We start from the raw sequence: 21,227 nt of genomic DNA on the forward strand, positions 1-21,227 counted from the left end.
AAATGCTCAGGGGGGCCTGGTTGGCTCAGTCTGTTAAACATCCAAGTCTTGATTTAGGCCCAGGTCATGATCTCAAGGTTGTGAGATCAAGCCCCACACTGGCTCTGCCCTAGGTGTGGAGCCTATGTAAGATTTTCTCTCTCCCTTTCCCTCTGCACCACCCCCACTCCAAAAAGATTAAAATGCTCAGAAACTTTTCCCCCAGGTTTTCTGCATAAGTCCAAAAATTCCCTTTGCCTTCTAAAGCATTTAGACTTAAGTGATTATAAATAAAGAAAACAAATAGCTTACGTTATACACTGAGTCAATATATCACCTATTCCAGACTAATAGCTGTTGCCCTGATGCCATCTTACATTTAGGGCATTTGTTCTTTAATTGCATTCGTGGTTTACTGAGTGCTTTCAGGAAGAATAAATAAGACTTTGAAATGTTAGCAGAGGAAATGTATAAATTTGAAGTCTTTTTTACTTTTAAAATAATTGTACACTTATAAGCAATTGTATGTCAATGCCTTATAGTCTTTTAAGAAGCTGCACATTTTTGGAAAGGAAATCTACTGTAATATGAACACTTTCTTGCTTGCTTTAGAAATAGGACACAGAAATCAATCCACAGACATACTTCAACTTTTTCTTGTCATTTTTGTTATTTCATTCCACAGCTCAGAGAAAGGAGAACTGGAAAAGAATAAAAATGTACCGTTTGACTCATATATCCTTATTCTGTTTTAATTGCATGTAAAGATGACACATTATAGTGAAGACATTTTATTACGATTCAGAAAGAAAAAGGTTGAGTGAGTTATGAGTGGTATGGGATGGGGGCACCAAAAGATTCATGATGATTCAGTTCAGGAATACCCATCATTTCCCTGAATGTGGTATTGCAACAGATAGATAACCCGCATGTCAGTGATTGCATCTGCTTAAATAAATGGCCTCGGCTTGCTATAAATATTGAATATTGTGTTTTATATTAGAGTAAGCATTAGTAATGATACTACTATCTCTGCATTTGAGGTCAAATGAAAAGATGAGTGTGCCAGGTTCTAAGATGATGAACTCTGACCATTCTCTAGCACTCATGTCCAGTTCCTAGGCCTGCCACGTGGTGTTCAGAGTAGGAGAAAAGGGGGAAGAACACACAGTCAGGAGCCAGCCTGAGTCCAAATCCTGACCCTACCACACACTAGTGCTAAGACCTCAACAAGCCACTCAATCTCCCACTCAGTGCCTCATTCTCCCCCTCTGGAAAGTGGGGCAAGAAACACCGCCTGATGTGTGGGTTCACTGAATTATATGGAAAGTGTTTAGAACAGTGGCTAGCATATAATAAATGCTAAATAAGCATCAGGATGACAATGGCTATTTTTTCATACTGAAGCTTTCTCTAGTACTGCTACTTCTGCTCCTCTCCACACCAACTTCCCACCCCCTACCCCACCTCATCCCCTCCAGTCAACTGCCACAAGTGGGCTCACAGCTGGGCCCCCTGCTTTCTGCATATCTACCCCACTGGCACCAGTTCAAGTCTAATATTCCCTCCATGTGGCTTACACTACTCAATAAACAAGTCCATCACAGCACTCACTACACTTTTCATTTTCTTCATCTATCCAGGTTTCTGTGTAGGGGGCTGAAAAACATATATTTTAAAGGCTGATATCAGAAGCCCACTTAGATAGGAAATGATCTTCTTTTAAGATCTATCTTAACAAGCAAACTTTGACAGGAAAGATGAGTCCCAAAGACTCTGACTGTAAGGAGAGACTAACTCCTCCCCATGAGAGGTACACATTCTCTTGGGCAAATGGTGCAAAAGAAGTTCAATGAATGGAGAAAGGCCAAAATGATTCCAACCTGCAGAAAAAGGTGGCCGGTGAGAGATTCCTGGTGGCAGGGGTTGATGGCTATTTAAGACAGGAGTGAATCTTCTTTTATATTCAAGTTGTTTGCATTTCTGAGATGTGAAAAAGACCCAAAACTTAAGTAAAGTCTTAAGTGTGCTGGCTCAGGTCCTCCAAGAGACAGATGGATTGGTTGTGTAAGAGATTTACCGGGGAAAGGCCGGTAAGGAAGTAAGGGAAGATAATTCAGAGAGGTGCTGATCTGACCAGTGCAAAAGGGGAGGGGGAAGAGAGGAAGACTGGTTAGACCTTCAGATCACAGAGAGTTCTAAGAAAGATCTGATGACAGGTGATGGAAAGTCCTTGAGTCAAAGTCACTGTTGGAGGAATCCTGCATTTCACAGCCCATGATAGTACCCCACTGTGCTAATTGCAGCCCACTCACCAAATGTAAAGCCAGTGCAAACATGATGGTAGATCTAGAGGAGCAGCAACCAGGGCTGTCAGCCAGCCATGCTCCCAGAGGAGGGGACGGGAGCTGTGCACCTTCTCTTGCCACCATCCAGGGTTACCTCAGCTGACAGAATCATGTCCGATTCATCGTTTGATATTCAACTGCTCAGTAAATTAGTAAGTTGATCCCCACTACACACTGAATCATCATCCTAAACAATCACTGAAACCAAATGTGGTACACATGAAACTCCACTGTACTATTCTTTCTATTTTATTTCATTCAAATTTCCCTTAATAAGAAACTTTATTAAAAATATTATTTAGGGCAGCCCAGGTGGCTCAGTGGTTTAGCACCGCCTTCAGTCCAGGGCCCGATCCTGGAGACAGGGGATCGAGTCCCGCGTTAGGCTCCCTGCATGGAGCCTGTGTCTCTGCCTCTCTCTCTCTCTCTCTCTCTCTCTCTCTCTCTCTCTGTGTGTGTGTGTGTGTGTGTGTGTCTCATGAATAAATAAATAAAATCTTAAATATATATATATATTATTTAGAGGAGCATCTGGGTGGCTCAGTCAGTTAAGTATCTGCCTTTGGCTCAGGTCGTGATCCCAGGGTCCTGGGATCAAGCCCCAAGTCAGGCTCCCCACTCAGTGGGAGTCTGCTTCTCCCTCTCTCTTTCCCCTCTTCCCCATGCTCACTCTCTCTATCAAAGAAATAAATAAAATCTTTAAAAATATATATTATTTAGAAACCCTTGACGGTTCCTCAAAAAATTAAATACAAAAAAATTAAATATAGAATTCCCATACAATCCAGCAATTCTACTGCTGGGTATATACCCAAAAGAACTGAAACCAGGAACCCAAACAGATATCTACATAGCCGTGCTATTCATAATAGCCAAAAAGTGGAAATAATCAAAATGTCTATTGGCAGAAGAATGGATAAACAAAATATGCTATACATATACAATAGAATATTATTCAGCCTTGCAAGGGAAGGACACTGCCACATGCTACAACATAGATGCACCTTGAGGATCATTATGCTAATAAAATAAGCCAGTTACAACATGAGAAATATTACATGATCTCAGTTATATGAGGAAACCCCAGTGGTTTCAAACTCTGAGAGACAGAAAGTAGAATGGTTCTTACCATGGACTGGAAGGAGAGGAGAACAGAGAGACAGGCTTTAAAGGGTAGAGTTTCAGTTTGGGGAGAAGAAGGCATTCTGGAGATGAGCAGTGGGGATGGTTATACAGTATAATGCCACTTTGTATATATCTAAAAATGGTAAACTGTGTTTTATGCAAATTTTGCCACAATAAAAATATATATTATTTAGAGATTATATCTGATAAGGAAGAAAACTACAGCTGGGATACTGGGATACTTTTTGCTACCATGTGTTCTTATGCTTCAGGCTCAGATTCTCTGCCTCCAGATCCCCAGTGATGGTCCCTGTAGCTATGAATTCTCCCAGGCAGCCATTTGGCTGGTGGGCTGGTTCCAGGGCTTTCTCTAATTGTCTTCCTCCCAAAGTCTGCTTAGGGCAATTTCTCAGATTCCACTCAGGAGCCTCCTCTTAGAGCAGCCATTTCCACAAAAAGTCTCAGAGCCCAGGTCTTGGTAGCTCGCTAAACCCCAGATGCTGGCCCTATCCTCTTGCCCCCTCAACTAAGATTTTCCTGTTTAAAAATAAAAGTAGACTTGTTTTGGTAAAATTAGCCAGATGACATTTCTCCCTGAAAGACTTCTGCCAGGATGATGGAGTGAGAAAGAAAACCCTAGTGAGACAGTAAGTGGATCTTTGGCAAAAGAGTGTCATGGTGGGCTGCACCCCACCCCCCTACAAACCCCCGGGGCTTGCTCTCCGGATTCACAAAAGAGGATCAAAGGAGGAGCAGGGCAACAGGCAAACCCTGGCCTGTCTTCACTGCCTGCTCCCTTCCCTTCTGCTTTTCTCATGCTTCTGGTCCTTCTCGCTTTCCATTCTGCCTTAGGCTCAGGCTCTAAATGACTGCAGATACCCTGTTATTATCTCCATCATCCTTCCTGAATATGTCTACTCTATTACTTTCATCATGCAAGATGTTCCAATCATCAGGAACCCTGAATTCAAAGTTTGGGCTCTACATATTCTGTGTTTCAGTCAGTGTGTCAAACCAGATAACATGAGACCAGTAGAAGCTGTGGGAGCACTGATCCCTGTGCTTATAAAGATGGCCAAGACAGCTGCCCCAAGCCACCAGAGGGCCTAGATCTATAAATCGTTCAGAAGGTCAGGGGAAGGGGGACCAAGAGGGCACAGCATGTTTAAATAAAAGGATGCAAAAAGAATGGCTATCCCCTTATAATGATGGCAAAATACTCAGAGAGCCTGACCCCCTCTTTCCCCAAGAGCTTGCCACGTCAGTTTACTTTTAGGCAACCCAAAACCAATTCTAAATAGTTTAAGTGGAAGAAGAAAGAAAGAAAGAAAGAAAGAAAGAAAGAAAGAAAGAAAGAAAGAAAGAAAGAAAGAAAGAAGAAAGAAAGAAGAAGAAGAAGAAGAAAGAAAGAAGAAAGAAAGAAAGAAAGAAAGAAAGAAAGAAAGAAAGAAAGAAAGAAAGAAAGAAAGAAAGACTAGTTCATTCACAGGACCCTTAGAAGAGCCCATCAGTAGGCTTGGGGGCTAAGCAGACAATAAAATGCCCAAATCATATTCATCCAGCTCTGTGGTTCCAGAGAGCTAGGCCCACAAACCAGCACTGCCAACATGGGTATGCCAGGCTGCTCTGGACACTCTGCCACAACCATTTCCAGAAACTGGATACTCTTACCACCACACTAGTCAAGAAGATCTCGCACCAACCCCAGCTTCACTGGCTTCCAATTCTAAGTCTGATTGATGGGACCTGGTCACATCCCTGCACCCAAATTGGAGGGATGCTGGTTAAGAATCTGGAAAACTGGTAGGTGTCCCCGTTGGGGGAGTCTCTGATCATGGACACTGACCCAGAACTGACCCCAGGCAAGCTGGCTCCAGAGGCAGTACTCTTAACCACCAGCTAGTGACCGAGATACTCTATATAGCAAACTGAATCATGGTCTCTACAGAAACAGTATATTCTAAGAACTTCAAATTTTCACAAACCATTTAATTTTAATATGGAGAATGGCTTAACAGAAAAAAGCTTACCAATCTTTCTCTAACTTTCATTTGAAGGGATTTCAGATCACACACATTGTACTTCCTCTTGCCTCCTGAAAGAGTCAAGTCAGATAAGGCAGGTTAGAGAAACTCCTGTCTCTTTGTGACACAGAAATTCACACAGAAACATCTCAGAAATGCAAAAGCTTCTGTGAAGAAACCAAACTTTCCCTTGCCTCTTCAATTTAATGGTATGCTAATCATACTATCTGAGGCATGTCTGAGAATAAACTCTGAAAGCCACAGTTTTCAAGAACATACCAAGAGTCTAATATAGATGGATATCTACGTCCTAGAAATCAAATTCTCTTATTTGAATATTTATGACAAGAAGTTATATGGCAAGGTTAAAATTTTCCAGTGGCCCAAGTCGAAAAGCTCTTTTGCTTTCCTATTATGCTGTGCTCAACCAAGGGAGGGTATTTTTAGTACTCTATTGCTAGGTGCTCAACTTTCTTCTCTCATCAGAAATATAATTGACTTTATTTTTATCTGCCTCAACGTTTCCTTCATATGGTAAGCTTCTAAACATCAGTGTCTGCTAAATAGTAAGATTTCAGTATATATGTGGTATGTTCAGCCTCCACTGAGGAAACTATAAAATAACAGGAAATTCATCTCAGATGGATGTTACTTTGGGACTTTTGTGTTCTCCACCTTCCAGTGACTTTCCAGAAGCAAGGTATCACATGACAAATTGCTTCTAAATTTTCGTTCCAGAAAATATTTTGCCTCTCCTGAAGAGTTGAAAGTATTTTTCTTCTGAAAAATGAAAACTAGTCATGTTTCTCATCTTCCTTTGGCCACCAGGAAACTCAGTGCCAATTTGCAGGCCTATTATGTTTGGGTCCATTAGCTGCAACTAGAATTAAAGCTATTTAGAACTTGATGGCTCAGTAGGTCACTTAGCCACTCATTGCCTCCCAGCTCCAAATTCATTCTTTTTGTCTGCTCCGTAAAAATGGATATGATGCCTTTAAATATTTTTTACTCTGCCAGTTGGTATATATCAACCTTTGGTGGCCAAGTACTCTGGAGAGATATTTCAGGAGGAAAAGATTTTGTTTGCTGGCTCTGATGTTTAATTTCCAGGCTCCCGCAGGGCTCACAAGGTCTTAAGGGTCCTCTCACGCACTCATGGCTTCCCCAGGGCCCAGCACCTGCAGCTTCTCCCTTGCCGGACTCCTGCAGGGCACAGCGGTCAGCATTCCTGAGCAGCCCGCAGCAGCTTCCCCAACACCCTTTTGGGTAGAGTTGTAGCAGTTTCTCTAGTAAGACACCTCCCTGTGAGCAGCTTTTTCCAACACCCTGGAGGGCAGGTTTCCAGCAAGTTCCTAAGGGTGGCTTTCTAGATAATTCCAACAACACAGCACCACACTGACTTCTCTGCTATTGTCAGCCACAGCTGTACCCTCTCCAACTGAGGTCTGGGTTTCTGCCCTGGGGGTTCCCTACTCCCACCTCTAGGGATAGTGGCTGTTCCATCTCCAAAGATATGATACTATATAGAGTTCTCTTTATTTCTTCCCAGGCAACTCCTTGTTTGCTCCACTTCCCTGTTATAGTCAACAATTCTTTACATTAAAGTTTCCATGTTCAAATGACTGTGGCTTTTCTCTTCTGATCAGACCCAGACTGATATATTTAGCATATATGCATTTTATATTTCTTTCTCTCCTGACATCTAATCAAATGTATTTAACCCCTTGGTTCTATTATTTTTCAAATTCAGATTTCACTACTTAATTGTGGACATACTTTCGGTGTAGTCTACTCTAAAACTATTTGTGGAATGTAAAGGCCACAATTAATTGAAATGCATATGCAAATGAGGTCCATGCCTATTTAAATTGCTGTACACCTTTCCCGAAAAGAATCAGTCTCCATGCAGTAAGCCAATTATTTTTGATGAAGATAATGACACTAATGATCCTAGGTACTTCCATCCCATGTTAGACTTTTCTATAGCTGAAATAGGACCCCTAGATGTTAAGATGTTCAGACCAGAAATAACAAACCAATAGGCCCATGATAATAATAGTTCATCACTGTTCTTCTCAAATCAAAATTTTCTTTTCCTACACAGTTCCTGAAATTCTTGTGACCCGCCCCAGGCTAGCAGCTGATTCAAGAGATACTAAATACAAAGAGATGGATGGAGATGGGTGTGGAAAACTGTATGAGATAGAGATTTTCAAACTAGTGTGACAGAGCAAAGGATGGCAATTTCACAGGAACATAAGAGAAACCAGCGAGCACTGTGACAGTTAAGGAGTAAAGTCTCAGACCAAATTCCCAAGGTGGCCCCAAAATTGCAAACCTCCCAGGTTAACTAACCATCAATTCCATCACCACTGCCCCAGGGACTGAGGCTTCTAGAAACCCCAAGCTCCACTAGGTACTAACTATATGCCCTCGAGGAATTCCTTAACCTCCAGAGTAACGAGGCCTACCTCCCAGGGTTACCAGGAGGATAAAAAGAAGCACTAATTATGAACACCCTCATCACAGTGCCTGGCGCATCCGAAGTCTTAGCAAATGGGTTGGTCTGCTCCCCTTATATTAATTAGTTCCCAGGGCTGCTCTAGCAAAGAACTACAAACTGGGTGATTTAGTGCAACAGAAACGTATTATCTCTCAGTTCTGCAGGCAAGAAGCCCCAAAATCAAGGTGGCAGTTTGACCCTGCTTTCTCTGAAATCTATAGGGGAAGGATTGTTCCTTGCCTCTTCCAGCATCTGGTGACCCCAGACATTCCCTGGCTTGTGGCAACACAATTCAGACCTCTGTCTCCATCCTCACATGGCCTTCTCTCTGTGTCTATCCATCTCATCTTCCCTGTGTGGCTTCATCTCTGAGACCAAATTCCCCATCATATTGGATTAGGGCCCACCCTTAAATGAGGGTCATTAGACCTCATTTTAACCTCATTAACTCTCTGAAGACTCTATTTCTAAATAAGGTCACATTCAGAGGTACCGGGGGTTAGGGCTTTAACACATCTTTTTGGCGGGGACAAGATTCCCCTCTGCTTAGTTTTCTGCCTTGAGGTGACAGCCTTCTACCCTTCCTCCGTAATGAACTATCAGCTATTTAGAGTACAAGTTCTGCTTTATCACAGTTTCTTGAACATGAGTTGTCTATAATACACCCATAGAGGTAAAGCATGGGTCAGCTTATACCTCACAAACCTCCCACTCTTCCCTGCCTCCCACCTTCTGGGCTCTGGCCATGATGGCTCCCTCCAGCCTCCCCTGGGCCTGTAGCCCCCTGTAGCCTCCAGTCCCTGCCTCACTGTGTCCTGCACTTACCAGAACTGTCCCCTTTCCCTCCCTCTTAATCTGACTCCTTACCCCAAAGACCTATAACCATATATCAGCTGCATTCAAATCTTTGCCAGACAGACACAATCTATAGAAAATAGCAGAGATGGTAAGGAGGACATTTTAGTTGAGCTGAAGGAAAACCCTTCACATGCCTATGTTGAAGCCCAAGTGCTTATCTGAAATATAAGAACTTTTAGGAAGGGCAATGCATTTTGCCACCCCCTCCTCCTCCATATAAGTTGCAAGGGTAGGGGTCTGTTAAGGTACGGGGCTCCTCTGGAGAACAAGAAGATCCTAAGGGTGGGAGCACAGACAGAGGGCATGCATGTGAGCAGAGGCACATCAAAGGTATGCCTGGACTGGCCTCTGCTAAAAAAAAAAAAAAAAAAAAAAAAACAAAAAAAAACAGGGAATTGAGAGGAGTCCCAAAGTGTCAGCAACAATGGATTCATAAACACTGACTCTCCCTACATCTCCAAGGTAGGTATGCTTGCATCTCCCACTCTAGCAACCCCAAAGAGAAAAAGGAGAAGGGATGGATGGTTCTAACAGGCAGCCCCACATTAGGCAGTCCCATGCATGGTCTGCTTTAAGGAGGGAAGAGAATTGCCTAGTCTAAGGCCACCTCCCCAGCTCCCTCCATCAAGGTCTAAAGCTTCCATCATTAGGATCATTCTTAAGTTAAAGACACCCTATCCTCCCAGGACATTTTATAAAAGCAGAAGGCTTCTGGGCAGGAATACACTGTGTTATTAAGTGCCCACAAATATTTCACTCGCAGTGGGAGACTGCATTCCTTGGTGGCCACCAGGGTAGTCAGCTGTCCCAGGGGGGTAACTCCAACTACCTACCTTTGTTGGTTTTGTCTTCTACCATAGCCTCAGAGCTGTACAAACCGATGGATGGAAAACATAATGTAAATCTGCCTCTATAAAGTGAGACCAAATACTACCTAGCACATCATGTTGCAGCTGTATAGAGTTAATGACTCATACATCTAAAATGCTTCGAATGTAAGATCCCGGTAAATATTGACTATCGTCATCATCATCATCATTATCATCATCATTGTTAATGATTGAGAAAACACACAAGTAAGGAGAAAGGTCTAGAGAGCCTACACCAGAAGGCCCCCGTGGGCGTGATGTCGGAGGGGAGGGTCTGAGAGGAGGTGGGTGGTGGGCCAGAAGGGGAGGAGGGCCAAGCCAGCTGCTCCCACCACGCAAGCGTGCATACAACAGCCCTGTGGACACTACCTATGGTCCAGGCACATGGCACTTACCAAGGCCCACTGAGAACCTGGCACTGAACTGTGACCATCTTTTCCCCCCTGATTGAGCCAGAAGCCTCTGTCTAACTGCTTTGCTCTAGCCACGGAGGTGTGATAAAATGTAGCCGAGTGCAGCGGGGAGAAGCCTCCATAAATTAGAAAGGGACTGTGTCCTGGAATCTCTGAAACTGAACCAAATAAATAGGGAGCACGAGGCGGTGGAAATGAGGTGTCCTGGATACCCAGCAAGGACCCACGGGATCCCCCAGAACCTGGGAAGGCAAAGGGCCACAACACAGTTTCCCAAAGTGTGTTCCAGGTAGCTCAGGAAAAGAAAACGTATTCAAATAGGTTTCTGGGTTAAACGGAGTTTAATGTATTTCATTAGAATAAGATTTTTAGAGCTTTAGATATGCCTAAATGCATTGTGAACCTCCAGAGGTGGATTCTGGACTGTTTCCTGTGTGTGCTGGAGAAGATAAGCCTGGTTTTAACAGAATATCCAGAGACCAGTATCCTGTGAGAAAAGCCTGGGGCCATTTATAAATGCTGGACACTGCGTCTCACAGGACAAGTCACCTAGGGCATCTGAGCCCTCTGTTTCCTCACCTAAGAAATGAAGGTCCTCAATCAGCAGTTCTTGGTGGGGAACCTGGTAAAAGCCGTGGATTTCCTGCCTGGAACTAGGCGCATATTACAGATGTGTCAGATTTTTTTTCCCATACAGTTTCAGGGAATCATAAATCTCTCAACTCTCTGGTGTTCTAAGTCTCCTTCCATCTCTAAAATGGTGAACATTCCTGAGTTAGAAGGATATCATGATAGATATCCATTGCTTTTGCCCAACATCCCTTCCCTTTCATTTTGGGAACAGCACGAGTTTCCCCTTGTGAAATCGCCTCTTACCAATTCTCCATCCCTATGTTTCAACAAAGTAGACCAACTACCCACCCCACCCAACTCCAGAAGCTGGCACATCACCCAAGCCCGCTGACCAGTCAGCATACCTTATTCCCATGGCCACAAGGAAGGGATCATGGATGGCATGGTATTGAGAGAATTCTCTAAGCCACAAGCAGGAGCTATCAGATAAGGCAGGAAGGGAGGGAAGAATGTGTCCACATTGTGGCTACTCCACTAGCAGAATGAAAGCCTGCAGTGTTGGTAAGCATCTTTATCTTTGAGAAGGAAAGCCACTCCTGATTATAGTAGCTGAATCATCTCTGAAATCCACTTCGTTTCCCCAAAATATCCCATTTATGTGAGTCAATAAATATTTCTTCTGTTTAAACTAACTTGCAACTGAAAGAGTATTGAATGATTCAGACATCAATCCTGTGTTTCCCAGGACTGCTGTGAGGCTCAATGAAGAACACCCAGCAGAGAACAACTGTGGAAGGATGGTAATGGATGACTGTGCATTGGTAGGTACTGATGGGACCTGGCCACTGTCCCATGTGAGCTGTGTACCAGGAAGATCCCAGAGACCTCAAATAATTTCTTCTGCTACCTGCTTCCCATAATGCCATCATGGAGCATCTGTGATGTTGCGGGCAGTGTGCAGTAGGGAGAGGTGTGGAGGATGTCACAGAGACTTTCGAGAATCTGATGAATTTAATCAATCCTCTTCTTTAAAAAATACGCAAAATATTTGCCTGCAATTTCAGGGGTTTATACACTCTCTGAAACCCACAGAAGAGTGTCCTTCCTCAAGGGTCTCACTTTAGGTATGGAGACTTTGCTGGACTGGTTAAGTGGAAGATGTCAGCCTCTCAAAGGAAGAGAGCTGGAAAGGAAGTAAAGAGGGAGCTCTCTGAGGACACAAGGGAAAGGAGAGAGTCAGATAATCCAAAATCCACAAAGACTCTGACATTGGAACAAACAGCATGAACTGGTCCTACCACCTCCCACCTGCCCTTTGAGTAGTTGCTACCTTTTAACAAAAGTCGCCAACAGCGCCAGAGCCCCCATGGTCAGATTTGAAATCGACCTTGACCTAAGGTTGGACTCCTGTGAAAATGGATCCCGGGAGAGAGGATGCTTTAAACTCCTAGCAGTCATTCATACCTCGTCCCAGTAACATATTTCCATAAGGAGAATGGGTGAGTCCATGAATGTAGAGGGGAGGGTTCGGATAGCACCTATCTTTGGCAGTCTGTGCCCACTCGGCAGAAGCACTGCTCTCTAAAAACAGCAATTGATCCCAACCTTTGAAATGTTTTGCTAAATAATTGTGTTAAGTGGTGTGTTTTTCCCAATTGTGGGAGGTTTTCTAAAAAAAGAAAAAAAGCCTCAAAATCGAGGACCTACTGAGTTTATAGCTGGCCTGACATTTAGTAATAAAGTTAGAAGCTGATGGTTTGACAAATCCTCACCTATTTTTCTTCCTATCCTGAAATTTTTTTTAAAGTGTCCTCCCCACACTGAAGCCTAACGGGTCCATTCTGAACCTCCCACCCCACACCCAGCAAGCCCCTGCTTGCAAGCCAGCCTGCCCAGGCTTCAGAAGGCAGAGAAGGCTGCTGGCCACAACCATTCCTCTACAAAGTCTCGAATATTTAACTCCTGCCCTAAAAGAGGTCAACTTGAGGGTCCCACGTTAGGAGGGCTCAGATGACTCTCTGTGAAAAACACATTTTACAAGCAGAGCCTTTTGCCAAGAATAAGAATGGTTTCCCCTGTGCTTATTCCAGTCTCAAACTGAGCGCAGATAATAATTTATGTTTGCCTGACTCCTCCACAGCCCAGAAAGTGCTTTTCTTTATCTTTCTGCCTGTTTGTGATACTTGAGACCCCAGAGGGGAAGCAACATGTCAAATCTGCTCTATAGCAACTCTGTCCCTCTTATTTCAACCAGGCCCTGGGCATCACCACCACAGGTACAGATGCAGTCTGAGACTAGTGCTGGGTCCTCCACCTCACTTCAAGGGTAGTGGTGCTGGTAAACGTGAATATTCTTTAAAAAAAGAAAAAAATATTTTATTTATTTATTCATGAGAGACACACAGAGAGAGAGAAGTAGAGAAACAGGCAGAGGGAAAAGCAGGTTCCATGCAGGGAGCCCGATGAGGGACTCAATCCCGGGTCTCCAGGATCAGGCCCTGGGCTGGAGGCGGCGCTAAACCGCTGAGCCACCCGGGCTGCCCTGTTAATATTCTTAAATGTTTGCCACCATAAATCCTTGAAAGATAAGAACAACTTAGTCTTACATGAAATAAGATGTTTACATCTAAAAAGCAAATTTACCTAAGGCATCTAGTTTCACTTTATTTTGAAAGGCCTGTTTCATACCAAATCACTTAGCTTGATATCTTGCAATAGGAAGCTCGTTAAAACCTGAGAAATATTATAAGCTGAGGTCTTACACCATCGGCTCATATGGCAAGAATCTGGACACTAGGATCTGTGTTTTATGAATGACCACATACTGACACAGCCTGGGGCACTGAGTGTACACTTCACTTCAAGGTCACTAAGGAGAATCAAAGTATAAGAAGTTTGTATTGGGTTCTCCTCTCTGTTTTAGCACTCTCTTACACTTCATGGAACCTCCTAGAGGCTTCTCTTTGTTCTCTGTTCTCAGACCCCATCTTCATGCTGCTCATCCATGTCAAAGAGCTCTAGACTTGAAACTACCTACACAGGCAGTGGGGGGAGGGCACCTGGGTGGCCCAGTCGGTTAAGCATCTGACTCTTGATTTCAGTTCATGTCATCATCTTAGGGTCCTGAGATAGAGCCCCACCTATCTGCGCTAAGTACAGAGATTGCATAAGATTCTCTCCCCCTTTCTCTCCCCAACCTCCCCCAACCCCATGCTTGTGCTCTCTCTACATCTAAAAAAATTTAAAAAATAAACCTACTTGGGATGGCAGTTGTAAGACTCTGTTGCAAGAGCAAGTTTGGTCTGTTAAAAAACAGTTTCATGGAGATGTCAGGCACCATCTGGGAGGATGCTTTTGCCTCTCCCTAGCAACTGCTCCCACTCTCACATCCATGTCTCTGGTTACCTTGCCTGCTTCCCTAGTTACCAGTGCTCCCAATCTCCTGCACACCTCTGACACCACCCACCTCCGTTTGCAGCTCCCTGGTGAACTAGAACCCCTCTGGAGGTGGATCCCAGGGATTCTCCCTCCTGGAGCCCAGAATGACTCTCAGCACCAACTCTGGCTTTAATCCTGCCGAGCCCATAGTATGTTAGTCAAAACCCCCAGTTCCAGCATTTTAATTCAGCATTAGATGGTCTGATCAGTTATCTCAATGGATCTCAATCCTGAAGCTCCTTTGAATCCCCTGGAAACCCTTAAAAATTACTAAGGCCCAGGATTAGCACATAGCCCCAGAGATTTTTATTTCATTGGTCTTGGGTAAAGCTGTACTTTTTAAAGCTCTGCAATAGTTCAAAGGTGAGCCATAGTTATGATCTAACCCAAGAAATGCACAGTGCCAAGTTCCCTTTCACATGCAAAAAAAAATTTATTAATAATGACTGTTTGGGGTTCCTGGGTGGCTCAGTTGGTTAAGCATCAGACTTTTGATTTCAGCTCAGGTCATGATCTCAGGGTTGTGAGATCAAGCCCCATGTTGTGTTCTGCACTCAGAGGGAAGTCTGCTTGAGATTCTCTCTTCCCTCTCCCCCTCCCACTCTCCCTCTCTCAAATAAACAAATACAATCTTTAAAAAACAAATGATTGTTTGGACAAATACTGAAGAAGTTATCCCAGTATAAATTAAACAAGTAATTCCTCCAGATGCCTAACATTCAGTAAAATACATATTTTATAATGATATTTTGTAGAGACCAATCCAATTTTTTAGCCTTTGTGGAACTGCATCACTACCTGTTGAACATAGTCATGAGACTCCCCGACTGAATATCATGTATCTTTGGAAGCTATAACTCCCTCACATCTCTGAAGCATGTGAAACCCTGAAACTACATAATAAGTATATCATTAACCACTTTTCCAATTTAATCTTTGCAGTTTTTCACCTCATCCTCCAATCCCTTGCTATTCATGGTGAGGTCCATGGATTAGTAACAGGGAAAAAAGCAGAATCCATGGCCCCACCCCAGACCAACTAAATCAGAATCTGCATTGTAACTAGATCCCTGGGAAAACCTGCAGCCAAATTCAAGTTTGAGAAGCACTACACAGCAAACTGTTTTTATCAGTCTTGGTGTTAGAATACTTCTTTCAAGACCTTCCCTCTGTGGCCTGAGCCCTTCATAAATCCTCTGTTCCCCACACCGGACCACCTCCAGCTTCTAGAACTTTGTTCTCCCACCCCCCTTCTCCACCATCTGCTAAGCAGTCTCCTTTCCGCCTAAAAGCAGCATTCCCATTCTCCCAAAGTCCTCATTGAGCCTCTCCTCTCCAAAGTGTTCACAGATCTCCTCTAATTTTATAGCACTTGTCTAGCTACACATTCATCCAACATCCTGGCTGTTCTTGTTTTACTATTCAACCTTTATTTTGCCTTTAATTTTCCAAGTACTCCTGTCTTGTCTGCCCCATTAGTTCATCATTTATTTGCCTTTGTACCTGCCATGGGGCTTTGCACTAATAGATTCAACAAATATTTGGTGTTTGGCTTTGACTTAGATCTCTGATGGCAAACTATGTGATACATAAGACCTATAAATCTGAGTCTAGAAACTAGTAAAAAAATTTACAACATCTAAGCTTTGCTGGCATTAAAACTTCCAATATGCTGAACACAGGAGTTGCAAAATAACATGATGTATAAATAGATATTGGACTATTTTAAATAACTAGAGAAAATAAATATCAAAAATGAAAGCAAGACAACATAATATCATGTATCGGCTAACAATGTTAAGTCTCATTAAGGACATCTAATCAAATAAAATCCTTCAGCTGCCATTGGCCAAAATGCACTGGCAACCAATCCCAGTCCTGTGACATGAAAATAAAAACATGTCAGGCTCCTGCATATAGGATTTCTACCAGGGTACAGATAGTCCCAAAACTCATTTCATTCCAACTCCTCCGTAGAATGACCCCATACTTTGAAGCAGGAAAATTCAGGGACGATTTTTTTTTCTATTTTTTTTTTTTATCAAGTCCATAAATATTATTGAGAATTAACAATGTATCCTGCCACAGAAACACAAAGATGATGAGACATGTCCTTCCATTCAAGTTGTTCACAGTCTTAGGGAGGAGACATAAACAGATCATTTCAACACAATGTGGAGCATAGAGTACCAGAGTATACATACAGAGGGTATTATTGGAACACAAGGAAGGGTTGCCTAACTCAACCTAAAGCAACCTAGGAGAGCTCTTTGGAGGTGGTGATGCCTGAACTGAGGCTTAGAGTTAGAAAAGGCATTAATCAAATGAAAGAGTAAGATGGATATTTCAATTAGGGGGAAACACATAAGAAGGAAGAGGTAACTGATATCATGGTGTGTGGAAAGAGCTCAGATAGTTCTGTATTATAAGGAAGTGAGGAGGTTCCCTTCACAGAGGAGGTGACAACTTGCTATCTGATAAGATAGAGTTCAAAAGACCTTGAACTTTATCCTAAAGGCAAATGGAGAATGGCTAGGCTTGAAAGACTTCCTGCAGCTTCCAAGATCTAATATGAAAAGTTAAGAACAGCTTAGATTCTACATGAATCCCATACATTTTTTTAAACAGTTTATATATATTTTTTTTATTTTTTATTTATTTATGATAGTCACAGAGAGAGAGAGAGAGAGAGAGAGGCAGAGACACAGGCAGAGGGAGAAGCAGGCTCCATGCACTGGGAGCCCGACGTGGGATTCGATCCTGGGTCTCCAGGATCACGCCCTGGGCCAAAGGCAGGCGCTAAACCGCTGCGCCACCCAGGGATCCCCCATACATTTTTAAAAAATATTTTATTTATTTATTCATGAGAGACACAGAGAGAGAGGCAGAGACATAGGCAGAGGGAGAAACAGGCTCTCCACAGGGAACCCGATGTGGGACTCAATCATGGAACCCCAGGATCACTCCCTGAGCCGAAGGCAGATGCTCAACCACTGAGCCACCCAGGCGTCCCAAACCCCATACATTTAAGGGCACTGGAGTCCTTGTCAATATGGCTATTGAGATATTGATTTGAAAACTTTCTTGGATCATCCCTACAGGTGTATATTAGGGAAAATTATCTGAGGTAAATCTCTTCCAGCCCAGATTCTACTTTCTGATTCCAAATGGCTGAGAAAACTATAGACCTATGATGTAGGCCTTTTCTCCTGAAGGCACTAAACCATACCACAGGACAATATCACGGTGTTGCCAAGGTATGGTAACAAAATGAAAACAGCCATTGAATTAAAGGACAATTGAGGACAAGAGCCTGTTTCTTCCCACTCCTAGCTAACAGCTCTGTTCAGCAAACTACACTTTTTCTCCAATTACAGCTCATGCATATGTGTGTGTTTATTATTTCTTTACCTCTAGTGTTTTAATTTAAAATGCTTAGTAGGTTTTTTTTGCAACCAACTAGTTCAGTTATTTGTCTTAATCTTACACACACACACACACACACACACACACAGATTTTCATTCAATTTAGATAGGCGAGAAGCTAGATGATTTGAATGTTGGCATTTTGTGAAATTTTGCCTCTGTATAAAAAGTAAATTGTTTAGTCTAGATGTTCAAAACCATTAACACAGAATAAAAACACCAGCAGGAAGTAATTCTGTTCAGCTCAGGCAGGTGACAAAATAAATTATACCCAAAGTTACACATAAGCTGGAATCATTCAACTGCCTACCTTTAAAATATGTCAAGTCTCCAACCTGAACCTTGCATTCTGATTTCCCTAATGGCTCCTAATCTGGTCCAGGCTTTTCAAAATGGGTGAAACTGGATTAACACAGCCTTCTCCTGCTAACCTCACGGGATCTGGATGCAACAGCTCATTCTTCCTTCTTACCTGTGCTGTATTGTTCTCCTTGCAGTGATTCTACTTTTGGGTGATGGGGCAAATGTGCATATTTACATTGTTTTTCATCTTTTAAGGATCATAGAATTCGGTACTCATTAGGAAAAATAATGATGATAAAACTTAGAATAATGTTAAAAAGTAGGTAAGTGTGATCCTTAAAAACATAAAAATTTACGGGCTTCTGGGTGGCTCAGTTGATTAAATGTCTGCCTTCTACTCAGGTCATGATCTCAGGGTCTTGGGATCAAGCCCCGCATCAGGCTCCCTGCTAGGTGGGAAATCTGCTTCTCTCTGCTCGCCCCCTTCGTCTTGCTCCGTCTCCCTCTCTCTCAAATAAATAATTAGATCTTAAAAAAAAAACACATAAAAATTTAAAAAGTAAGTGGTAAAGAGCATGAGCCCTGCAGCCAGACTGTACGGTGTGACTATTGGCTTCCCCACTTGCCAGCAAGGTAACTGTGAATAGGCCATTTGGTCGTTCAAAGGCCCCAGCTACCCAATGTGTAAAATGGGAATAATAATACTAAGTTGTAATAATGCTAGTTTCCATCTCATGGTGCTGTTGACAAATTTTTAAAAGTAAATTTACATATAGCATTTAAATCTGAGCTTAGCACATAGGAAGCTGTATGCATTAGCTATTATTAGTATCATCATCATTATAAGGCACCATAATCTATTAATCTCACTAATTCTCAGAAAATAGTGCCAGGAGGGGCACCTGGGTGGCTCAGTGGTTAAGCATCTGCCTTTGGCTCAGGTGGTGATCCCAGGGTCTTGGGATCAAATCTCGTATCGCCCCCCCCCCCCGCCCCGGGGAGTTTGCTTCTCCCTCTATATGTCTCTGCCTCTCTCTGTGTCTCTCATGAATAAATAAGTAAAATCTGAAAGAAGAAAGGAAAGAAGAAAGAAAGAAAGAAAGAAAGAAAGAAAGAAAGAAAGAAAGAAAGAAAGAAAGAAAGAAAGGAAAGAGGAAAGGAAAGGAAAGGAAAGGAAAGGAAAGGAAAGGAAAGGAAAGGAAAGGAAAGGAAAGGAAAGGAAAGGAAAGGAAAGGAAAAGAAAGGATGCCCGGAAATATCACAGGATATTTTATATTTTATATTCACCCCCTCCTTTTCCAGGAAAAAAAAAAAGTCATCTTAAGTGATGGTATCACAAAGTTTAGTTAGCAGGAAATTCTTTTTTTTTTTTTTTGTAAATTTATTTTTTATTGGTGTTCAATTTGCCAACATATAGAATAACACCCAGTGCTCATCCCATCAAGTGCCCCCCTCAGTGCCTGTCACCCAGTCACCCCCATCCCCCCCACCTCCCCTTCCCCCACCCCTAATCGTTTCCCAAAGTTAGGAGTCTCTCATGTTCTGTCTCCCTTTCAGTTAGCAGGAAATTCTGAGGAGGTATTCTGATGTGGGTTGAATGATCAGCCTCACTTCCAGCCTTTTCCCTGGGTGGTCTCCGAGCTTGGAATGTCCACATGACAGTTCAGGAGGAAAAGGATTCTCCCTTCTTCCTACGGAAATGATGGTTGGGTCACAGGAATCTTCCTTGGTCAATGAAGGAAATCCCACAAGAATCAGAGACATCAGTACTAACATTGCTGAACCCCTGAACTGGTACCAGCAACAACCCACCTATAGATTTTTCTCCGTGTATGAAAAACAAACTCCTTTACAAGTCAGACGTCATATTCAGGTTTTCTGATACACACAGTCAAAAGTACCTCCGTCTGATACATGTACAGACTCTGCGTTGCTCTTGAGACTAATGGGGAGCTATCAGCCTGCACCTGTCAGATTCAGCCATGGCCACTGATGGGTGGCCAATTTTTTTCCTAGAGTAAAACTAGGTCCTGGGCGCTGCTGCTTCCATATGTTCAGCCTTTCACCTTAGCCAGCATATGCCGAATTGTGGAAATATCTAGAAAGCCCTTTTTCCACGTCTCCTCCATCCCATCCTCTGGCTATCAAGTACTGTTCCCACATCTAGCTGCTCACGCCATACGCTGTCCACTTTCAGCCTTCCAGGAAGCCACATTCTGGAAAACTAGTGCACCTGCTACTGGTGCACTCATTACCCTTGAAAGAAACATCACAAGATTTCCCCTCAATGGTACCCAGGAGGGAGGCACGCGTCTCCCCATCACTTGTCTCTCTCCACCATATCAGTTTTATTATAGCATCTGGTTTTCCCAGTCTCTAGTGGTTTTCCAAAGGCCCTCCTGCCCAGTCAATCCTCAGCCCTTTCCTGCTCTCTGCTGAAGTCCATGACAGTTGTAGACACAATAAAATTGATAAAAGTGGCACACCTTGTGAATAGTGTTTCAGAGGAGTGTTTCCAATCGTCTTTTGGTGTTATTGTTGTTTAGACAAACAAACTGCTCGCTGAAATTAACACATTATTAAAGCAGTTTTAAATTGTCTATTGGACTTATCTAAGACAGCACTTCTTCAGATCTAAAATTATTCAACCAGTTCCAGAAAAAAAAAAAAAAGAATGAAGAAACTGGAACCCAGACTAAGTAATTGGTTAATTTTTCTTCATAAAACTAGTTCATATTCTGGAAACAAGGGTTTATCTGTTTAATATCATATGAAAAATTATTGTCATCTTAGCTAAACAACAGTGTCAGTAAATGGCATCTAGATAAGACTGGGGAAAAAAAAAACTATATTCTTGCTGCCTGCAGAAAGATAAATTTTGTTGGCCTTTCAAAGCCAGGGGATTAACTAGCGTTTGGGGGGAGATGCTTTGAAAGATACAGAACCTGTCATATTTTCTGCTTCATGAACTAAACATAAACACTGGGAAAGCTGTTATGGGTGTTTTACAGCTGTCTGCCAGCAGATGAGGCTTCTGAGGTGGTAAGTCCAAGGAACAGCAAACACCATTCTGTGTTTAATAAGCCATATACTCTCCAGTACTGAGATTACCCCTGACAGGGAGTTAAAATTTGGAAATAACTAGTTCTTCCAAGTCATGGATGTATAATGTAAGATCCTGTGATTATAAAGAAATTACATGAATTGTGAAAGGAGCAATTAGGAGAAATGTCATTTTTCTTTAAAATTCACTAGAACATACAGTGGGGAGCTGAACTGATGAAGTATTCAAATCATCCAAACTACTATTTGAACATGACTTAGACCACAGAGGACACAAAACAAAATATTTGTTTTCTACCAAAACA

At 42.6% G+C, this 21,227-nt stretch overlaps 1 long non-coding RNA gene across 2 annotated transcripts in view; it reads right to left on the reverse strand.

Annotated features, from left to right (window-relative positions):
* Window positions 1–21,227, reverse strand: part of LOC129516409 (uncharacterized) — an 80,267-nt gene that overhangs the window by 15,709 nt on the left and 43,331 nt on the right. For both annotated transcript variants that reach the window (XR_008665759.1, XR_008665760.1), the window contains exon 3: window positions 5,483–5,547. This is a non-coding gene — a long non-coding RNA (uncharacterized LOC129516409). The remainder of the gene's footprint in view (window positions 1–5,482; window positions 5,548–21,227) is intronic.

This window comes from Nyctereutes procyonoides, unplaced genomic scaffold, assembly GCF_905146905.1.
Source record: "Nyctereutes procyonoides isolate TBG_1078 unplaced genomic scaffold, NYPRO_anot_genome, whole genome shotgun sequence".
NCBI lineage: Eukaryota > Metazoa > Chordata > Mammalia > Carnivora > Canidae > Nyctereutes > Nyctereutes procyonoides.